Source organism: Nicotiana tabacum, chromosome 9, assembly GCF_000715075.1.
Source record: "Nicotiana tabacum cultivar K326 chromosome 9, ASM71507v2, whole genome shotgun sequence".
Classification (NCBI taxonomy): Eukaryota; Viridiplantae; Streptophyta; class Magnoliopsida; order Solanales; family Solanaceae; genus Nicotiana; species Nicotiana tabacum.
In genome coordinates this window covers 48,427,361-48,437,143 of record NC_134088.1, presented here as the reverse complement: position 1 = coordinate 48,437,143, position 9,783 = coordinate 48,427,361, and the positions used below count along the sequence as shown (strand labels likewise).

The window sequence follows — 9,783 nt, the reverse complement described above, 5'->3', positions numbered from 1 at the left end:
TTATGTGCTATGTGGCATGTGTAGGAGAATTGGTGGCCTACAAGGATTATTATGCATAAAGTAAGAGGAAATTACATAAGTTTGCCAAAACAAAGCTTACGGATGAAGCTTAAAATTCCAAGAATCTCTAAGACTTCTAATTAACAAGAAACGTGAATTAAAACTAAGGAAAGTGACGGATTTTGTGCAAAATTTTCAAAAAAAGTTACACTGCGTAATAGCAACGAGATTTGCAATTCTAAGAGAGCACGATACAATCCTTCTCAAGAACATCATACGTATTTTCTCCTACTTCGATCCGCCGTTACGTGTTGGCGAAATTGATATGTGTTGGAAGAATTGTCAAGAGAATTGGCTAAGGTATGGTAAAGCTATCCCTTCTTTACTTTTGGCATGATCTATACGACACGAACGAAACGAGCAAATGCATAATTTTCATAAATGACTCTATTCATAGAAATACTAGGGTTGTCTATATTCTTGATTCCCCATGTGAATTATTATTATATCTTCTGTTCATGGGTCTCAGAAAAATATGTATTTGATAAAATATATCCTACAGGCATATTATTTTTATGACATTCCGAGAAAATCTTATTAATGTATTTCTTATACATTTCGTGCATTTATACATGTACATTGACCCATGACCAGATGGTGTTATATACGCGTATATTATATGTATATGGGATACGGGAAAGGGTAATGGCGTTATATATGCATCACCACTTGATCAGCTGGTATACGTTGATGATTTGCCCACAGTGGCCAAAATGATACGATGTGAGACCCTCAGAGGCTTGATGATGTTATGAACACATATACCTATGTATGGTATGGCTTTTATACGCATATGCATGACTTTATAAAAATGAAATGATTCACAGAGCTATGCAGACGTACATGTTAAGTCTTTTACTCCATATTTCTCTCATGTCTATTATTTACTGATTTTCATTCCTTACATAATCGGTACATTATTTGTACTGACGTCCCTTTTGCCAAGGGACGCTGTATTTTATACCGCAGGTCCCGATAGACAGGTCGAGAGCACTCTAAGTAGGCTATCAGCTCAGCGGAAGATGTTGGTGCGTTCCATTTGCTTCGGAGTTTCTTGTTTGGTTAGTATGATTTAGACGTGTATTATTTGGTATGGCGGGACTCTGTCCCAATCTTTATGAAAATTATATATTCTTAGAGGCTTGTAGACAGATGCCATGTACGTAAAAGATTGTATGGCCTTGTCTGCCTATGTTCAGTATACAAGTAGTTATTTTGGTCTTATAGGCCCGTATGTATTATGTATAAGTTGGTAATACATATTTTATTCTAGTTATCTCACGGCAACTTTTCCGTCTCATTTTCCGTCTCATTTTCCTATGATTGAATGATACGAAAAGATACGTTCTGTTGGTACTCGGTTGAGTAAGGTACCGGGTGCCTGTCGCAGCCCATTGGTTTGGGTCGTGATAAATTTAGTTTAATGATGATGTCACGCCCCAAAATGAGATGAGACGTGGCCGGCACCCGGTACCTACCACCTAGACTGAGCGAACCTAAATGACATAATAAATCACACATATTGTGCCCACATGCAATAATTTATTTAATTAATATCAAAATTAAATGAGGAAGTGAAATGGATATCGTATGAATAATTGGGCGGCCAACCATAAACCAAGATATGAAATAAAACATCATTCGTAAGATCTCATAAGTACCCATAACCCAAAAATAATACAAGTCATCTATGGAGCCTTTATGACGCTACGGATGAGATAATAAAGCTACGAGGATAGCTCGCACTATACCAAAATATACAACTGAAATGGAGTAGTCCCACGAGTACAAATGTGGGCTCACCAAAAAAAAAAAGAAGATGCAAGAACTCTACCTTGTACGCTGACCGCCCTGCACTCAACCGTCTGCCAAAGCTGACATCAATTAAATAAAGGATGCCTGAGTATTGAAATACTCAGATATGCATCATAACCAATCACTCATGGTGGGGCAAGAGATGCGCAATAAAAATATTAAATGCATAAGAGAGATTAATCAATTTAAATAATTAAACTTATCAAAGATATCAAGTGTAAGCATAAATCTTTCAAGGTATAATTAGAACCATTAACTTTTACCGAGTAACTGAATGGTACATAATCTTTCCACCTATGTTTCAGAATATCGTTGGTATAGTACGCAATCCTTATGTCTGTGTTTCATGTGTATAATAATATAGTACATAGCCCTTCCGTCTGTCTTTTCAGGTATATGACAATAGATTACTTAGGCCTTATGTCTATGTTTCAATGACCCAATCAAAGGATACATAGCCCTTCCGTCTATGTTTTAAGTATATAATAATCAATTAATTTATTGTCACCCATGACTCGGTAACCAAACTTTCGATCATTAATTCAAGTGTTTCTATTTGTTACATCAATAAAAATCGAGAAGGAGAATTCTGTCCCATCATCCTAAAGTGAGCCATGAATTTATGTCGATAATAAAATAAAGAAAATATCCGAATGTCGCAATGCACTAAAGACAAGTTATTCAGTCCATAAAAAAAATTATACCAAACTTGTTAGTATTTCCAACTCTTAGAAATTTTATGCCAAGTTTTTTATTACTTGAGTCACGGAGCAAGTCATGCAAGCTTGTCCCACACGTACAGGTGAAGCTTATGCATTTTATTCTATCAAGACATAAAGTCTTAAAAAAATACACAATATAGCTTAAGGCTCAGCATACCTCAAGTTAGCCTCTAAAATTCTAACGTAATCTCCACGTACTTAACGACGTCCCAAACGCATTCAATCTATCACTATTTGACATCAATTCATACTCACAAGAATCCAACATAATCCATTTAGTAGCCAAAGCTAGCTAGAAGCCACCCAAAATTTCATTCCTTCGTTTAATCGATAAGCCATGTCCAATAATTCGTTTTATGGCGCTAATTAAGCTATTGAAATTGGTGGAATAATTATTCAACTCAAAATTTCCCTTAAATTTCACTATTCATCTTCTTCCCTAATTTAGCCCTAGTCTGAACATTACCCACTTTAAGACTTTGCATAAATCCTCAACACAAGTAGTAATTTTCACTTCACAACACCTTCAAGATACTCAATCCATGATTATATCCAGAGATGGGGTAAGGAAATTACCTCTTTCAAACAAATCCTTGACTTGAGTTCTTGTGGAAGTTCTTGATGGTCTTGTTAGAATCTAGATAATCCCAATATATTTTGGCATTAGTATAAGTGTTATCTAACTTAGATTAACACTAATAGTTGTAGGAATTTACCTTAAAATACTAGGAATTGAGCTTGGTCGTGAACCAGTTGAAAGAACTCAAAGAGAGTTCTAAAATATTTCTATTTAGAATGAGTAGTATTGCCTGGAAATAGCTCTTCGTAGGACCAATATTGGATCCGCCTTTTTTTAGTAGTCAGTGACATATACTCCTCCCCTCTTCCTTAAATTCATTTGACTTGGAGTATGAAAGAAAAGTGATTATAAGTGCAATACACTTATAAAGACCAACTTTGGCCCACTTTGTGTTTACTGCCTGGGAGTTCTAAGGTGATTTTCACCTTTACTCATAGCCTTCTTAATTTGTATTCAAAATATGTTGGTCAATCTGATTATGTAATGACTAATATAATTATTATAATATATTTACTTCATATGATGATTACAGTATTATTACATGTTGCCAACCACAATATTGACTTGTATATATTTTTGAGTTCCATCTCTCTTTTTCAATTTAATTCTCACACTCCGTCCATGTAACCCAAAAAAATGCATATAAGTGTTAACATGACCAATAACTATTGTGTGTGTGTGTGTGTGTGTGTGTGTGTGTGTATATATATATATATATATATATATATATATATATATATATATATATATATATATATATATATATATATATATATATATATATATATATATATATATTCCCAAAGCTCTACAGATGAGGACGCCGAAGGTATCGTACAACCACATAATGATGCACTGGTAATATCTGTAATTATAAAAAAATCTCGAGTTAAACATGTGTTGATTGATCCAGATAGCTCGACTAACATTATTAGATCGAGGGTCGTAGAGCAGTTGGGTCTATAAGACCAAATAGTGCCAGCAGTCCGGGTATTGAACGGATTTAACATGGTATGAGAAACTACTGAAGGGTAGATAACCCTACCGGTGAACACCGTCGGGACCATTCAGGAAACAAAATTCTATGTGATTGAAGAGGATATGAGATATAATGCTCTATTCGGAAGACCATGGGTTCACAACATGAGAGGAGTACCCTCGACACTACACCAGGCACTGAAGTTCCCCACTCCGGGAGGGATCAAGATGATTTACGGAGAACAGCCGGCCGCAAAAGAAATATTCGCAGTCGATGAGGTGATCCTGATGTCCGCACTCTCACCATCAAAGAACATGAAGCCGGTTAGGATGGAAGAAACTAAATAGCAATCACCGATACTGCCACCGACCGAACTGGAGAAGCAAGGAGTAGGCGAGATGATGATTACGGAGTCCCTAGGTCGTTTATCGCCCCTGATAATTTTGATGCCACCAAATCAACTGTCGAGGAGCTGGAGCAAGTCATATTGATTGGACACTTACCCGATCGGAAGGTATACCTGGGCACGGGGTTAACTCCTGAGCTCAGGAAAAAACTTATTCAATTCTTTACAGCTAACATAGATTGTTTCTCTTGGTCCCATCTTGATATGACATGGATCCTGCCAGAGATAACCACTCATAAGTTGAGTTTGTACCCAAAGTTTCACCCGGTTTAAAAGAAGAGGAGGCCTCAGTCTGTAGTCAAACATGCGTTCATCAAAGACAAGGTATCTAAACTCCTTAAAATAGGTTCCATTCGAGAAGTTAAATACCCGGACTGGTTAGCTAACGTAATGGTAGTGTCTAAAAAGGAAATAAATTAAGAATGTGCGTAGATTACAAAGACTTGAATAAGGCATGCCCTAAGGACTCTTTCCATTTGTCTAACAACGATCGCATGATTGATGCGACGGCCTGGATGAGATACTCAACTTTCTCGATGCCTATTCCGGGTACAACAAAATCCGGATGGACCCGGGCGATCAAGAAAAAACTTCCTTTATCACCAAATTTGGCACCTATTTTTATAATGTAATTCCGTTTGGACTAAAGAACATCGGTTCCACTTATCAATGCCTAGTAAACCGGTTGTTCGAAGAACAAATAGAAAAATCAATGGAGGTTTATATTGACGACATTTTACTTAAGTCCCTGCGAGCAAAGGACCATTTGAAACATTTGTTTTAACATATGAGAAGATACAATATGAAGCTCAACCCGAAAAAATACGCATTCGATATCGGATCCGGAAAATTCCTCCCGTTCATGGTATCCAGCAGGGGGATCGGGATAAATTCCGATAAAATCAAAGCTATAGAAGACATCACCGTGGTGGATAGTATTAAGGTCGTTCAGAGGCTAACCGGGTGTATAGCCACCCTAGGCTGGTTCATATCGAGGTCCTCAGACAAAAGCTATCGATTATTCTCACTATTGAAGAAGAAGAATAACGTTTCTTGGACCCCGGAGTGCCAGCAAGCCTTGGAAGAACTCAAACGATACCTTTGGAGTCCACCCCTACTACATACTCCGAAGGCGAATGAGCAGTTTTACCTTTACTTGGCAGTATCCCAGGTGGCGGTAAGTGGAGTCCTAGTTCAGGAAGAGGAAGGTACGCAATTTTCTATTTATTATGTTAGTAGAACTCTAGGCGAGGCTGATACAAGGTATCCTCAACTGGAAAAATTGGCGCTCGCTTTTCTAAGCGCCTCCAGAAAGTTAAAACTATACTTTCAGTGCCACCCCATATGTGTCGTGACCTCTTACCCACTGAGGAACATCATGCACAAACCCAAGCTCTCAGGTCGGTTGGCCAAATGGGCCATCGAAATCAGTGGGTACGATATCGAGTATCGACCCCGAACCGTCATCAAATCACAAATCTGGCAGACTTCATGGCCGACTTTACGCCTGCCTTAATAGCTGAAGTCTAAAAGGAATTGTTTTTAACCTCGGGGACTTCCTCAGGAATCTGGACCCTCTTTACGGATGGTGCTTTGAACGCAAACGGGTTCGGACTTGGCATTGTGTTGAAGCCACCTACGGGTAACGTAGTTAAGCAATCCATTAGAACTGTGAAATTGACTAACAATGAGGCTGAGTATGAGGCCATGATGGCAGGTCTCGAATTGGCTAAAAGCCTTGGGGGCGAGGTGGTCGAAGCTAAGTGCGATTCCCTCATTGTGGTAAATCAAGTCAATGGGACGTTCGAGGTAAAATAGGAACGAATGCAAAGGTATTTAGACAAATTGCAGGTAACACTGCATCAATTAAAGGAATGGACCCTACAGCACGTGCCCCGAGATCAGAATAGTGAGGCATATGCTCTAGCTAACTTGGGGTCATCGGTAGATGACGATGAATTCAGTATAGGGACAGTAGTGCATCTCATGAAATCGGTAGTAGAAAAAGGCCATGCCAAAATAAACTCAACAAGTTTAACATGGGATTGGAGGAACAAGTACATAGATTACTTGAAGACTGGAAAATTGCCTTCGGATCCTAAAGAATCGAGAGCTCTGCATACGAAGGCTGTCAGATTTAGCTTGTTTGAGGGCACTTTGTTCAGAAGAACATTCGGCGACCCGCTCGCAATATGTTTGGGGCTGGGAGATACTGAATATGTCTTGAGAGAAGTTCACGAAGGCACTAACCATTCAGGAGCGTAATCTTTGGTTCGGAAGATAATCGGGGTCGTCTATTATTGGATCGAGATGGAGAAATATGCGAAGGACTTCGTATGAAGATGCGACGGCTATCAGAGACACGCACTGATGATCGATCAACCCTTGGAGCTACTATATTCGATCTTATCCCCATGGCCGTTCATGAAGTTAGGAATGGACATCGTCGGTCCCTTGTTGTGGGCACCTAGTAAGGCCCAATTCATATTATTTATGATCGATTATTTTTCTAAATGGGTCGAAGCTTAAGCGTTCGAGAAAGTCTAGGAAAAAGAAGTCATTGACTTTATTTGGGAACACATAATATGCCGGTTTAGGATATCGGCCGAGATATTGTATGATAATGGGAAGCAATTCATAGGCATCAAGGTAAACAAGTTTTTCGAAGATCACAAGATTAAAAAGATCTTATCAACACCTTGTCACCCTAGTGGGAACGGACAAGCGGAATCAACAAACAAGACCATACATCAAAATCTGAAAAAGAGGTTGACCGATGCCAAAGGGAAATGGAAAGAAATTTTTCCGAAGTCTTGTGGGTGTACCGTACAACTTCGAAGTCTAGTACCGAGGCCACCCCGCTTTTGTTAGTCTACGGTGACGAAGCAGTGATACCGGTTGAAGTAGGAGAACCAAGCCTCAGGTTCCAATATGCGACCAAAGAATCGAATGGTGTGGCCATGATCATGAGCTTGAAACTATTGGATGAATGGCGTGAAGCCTCCCTAGTTCGGTTGGCCGCCCAGAAATAGCAGATAGAAAGATATTACAACTGAAGAGCCAACCTCCAATACTTCAGGATCGGGGACTTGGTGTTAAGAAAACACTGCACACTCGAAACCCGAACGAGGGAAAGCTGGGGCCAAATTGGGAAGGACCATATCGAGTCGTCGAAATCACTGGCAAAGGATCGTACAAACTCGAAGCAGAAAATGATGCACAACTATCGAACAACTGGAATGTGACGCACTTAAAGCGGTACTGCTGCTAAGGTACGATCTCGTTTACTTTTTTATAATATTATGAATCGGGCTAACACTTCAGGCAACAGCCAAAGGAGAATGTGACTATTAGGTCTGAAAACATGCATTGCACTCTTTGTTCCTTGAACCGGTTTTGTCCCAAATGGGTTTTCCCGCAAGGTTTTTAATGAAACATCAGTTAATCGTGCTAACTTAGATTCGAAGACCGGTTTTAAATCGGAGTCAATGGTCACATCAATAGTAACCGAGCCCTCTCAAGATCGACCTTGAATACTGGGGGCCATCACCCTTGGATTAAGGTTCTTGGCAAGGAAAGAAGGAAAATTTGTACTTGAACAGCTTAGGCGCGGTAGTTAGGATTTATTGTAAGGGCCAAACAATAAAGTGAACCGTGCCCACGTAGGCCATCTTAGACATAATACAAGCTTTTACACACTTTTGATCATGTACTTTACACACATAAATGAAAGAAAGTTTCCGCCTTGCTATTATGTATTTTTACCTCTTAAAACACAGAGCCTAAGGGCTACCCCTATTCGGGGACTATTGAGCCTAAGGGCTATCCCTATTCAGGGACTATCGAGCCTAAGGGCTACCCTTGTTTGGGAACTGTCGAGCCTAAGGAATTCTCCTATTCGGGGACTATAGAGCCTAAGGGCTTTCTCTATTCGGGGACTATCGAGCCCAAGGGCTACCCTTACTCGGGGACTATCGTCCGAAATGAGTTCGGATAACTCGGGCTACCAAATACCGAAGTCACAAAATCTATTAGGTAGTACCTAAACATAAAAGGCCACAGCCACCCTAAAAATGGCTCGGAGATGTCCAAAGCTCATAATTAAAGCATAAGGCCTTCATAAAAATTCAAGACCTGCTAAAAGGTTACCCTCGGCAAAAGCATCGTCTAAAATCACTTAAGCATCTTGGGAAAACTTACGGTCACTCCGAGTCTTCAAAGCCTCGAGCAAATAAAGTTGCATCGATGTCAGGCTCTGTTCAGACCTACGAAAAACGAATGACTTATTACTACATTTAATTCTATGCTAAGGCATTAGAACTATTTGCAAGAACAAAAATTATGAAAATATGCTAAAAAAGTAGAGACTCGAAATTTCAAGAAAGGAAAATTTTATATATTACGGAATGTATTTACAAAGGCCTAGCAAAATCGGGCTCAAAATAAACAAAAAATATACACACGACAAAAATTAAAAACGTTTTAAGGCATTCATGCCTAATCTTCACTGGGGCCCCATTCGTTGCCAGAACCGCCGGAGCCTTTGGATCCCTCAAAACCCTCGGAGCCTTCTGCAGCTTCGGTCTTGGAAAGTTTCTTCGCCAAGGCCTCAAGCCTTTTTGCTTCCTCTATCTTGGCCGACAGGTCGAAGCCTTGGACATGGATCTTTTAGAGGGTCTCCCTTCGAGACAGTCCCCTCATATATTCGGCGTTGGTCTTCAGACAGGCCGCGACTGCTTCGACATCGGCCTTGTACTAGGCCACCATCTCTTCGGCATCAGCGGAGGTTGTGTCCAACTTCAAATTTATTGCTTCGTATTCTCTACCGAGGGCATCCATCTTTACTAGAGCCGAGCTCAGTTGTGCTCGGAGATCATCATTCAGCTGGGACCATTTGTCGGATTTCTCCTTCACCACCCGAAGTTGAACCTCTACCGATGCCTGCTTTGCCTGGGTTATTTCCTTCTCCGAAGCCAGCCGGCCCATTTTGCTTTTCCACCCATCAACCATGGCTTGGACCTCATTCATTTCAACTCGGAGTTAGTTGATCAGGTCGATCTTCTGCTGGACCTGCGAGGTTTTATTGTTAGTCGCCATGACTAGTTTCTCATTTCTAACCTCATAGTCCTTTACCTTTTCGACTAGGTCGGTATGTTCCATCCCCAGGGTCAAAGCTTCCTTCTGATCCCTATACAGCTCGGCCCGAAGGTCCTTGATGGCC

General features: G+C 40.2%; 1 long non-coding RNA gene across 2 annotated transcripts; it reads right to left on the bottom strand.

Annotated features, from left to right (window-relative positions):
• Positions 1–1,646: 1,646 nt before the first annotated feature.
• On the bottom strand, positions 1,647–3,659 carry LOC107819265 (uncharacterized). Of its 2 annotated transcripts, XR_012695145.1 has the most exons (3): positions 3,314–3,645; positions 3,174–3,234; positions 1,647–1,934 (listed from the first exon to the last, which is right to left on the bottom strand). It is a non-coding gene; the product is annotated as an uncharacterized LOC107819265 (long non-coding RNA). The 2 variants fall into 2 exon arrangements; XR_012695144.1 differs by having other exon boundaries at positions 1,647–3,234; positions 3,314–3,659.
• Between the last annotated feature and the right edge of the window lie 6,124 nt (positions 3,660–9,783).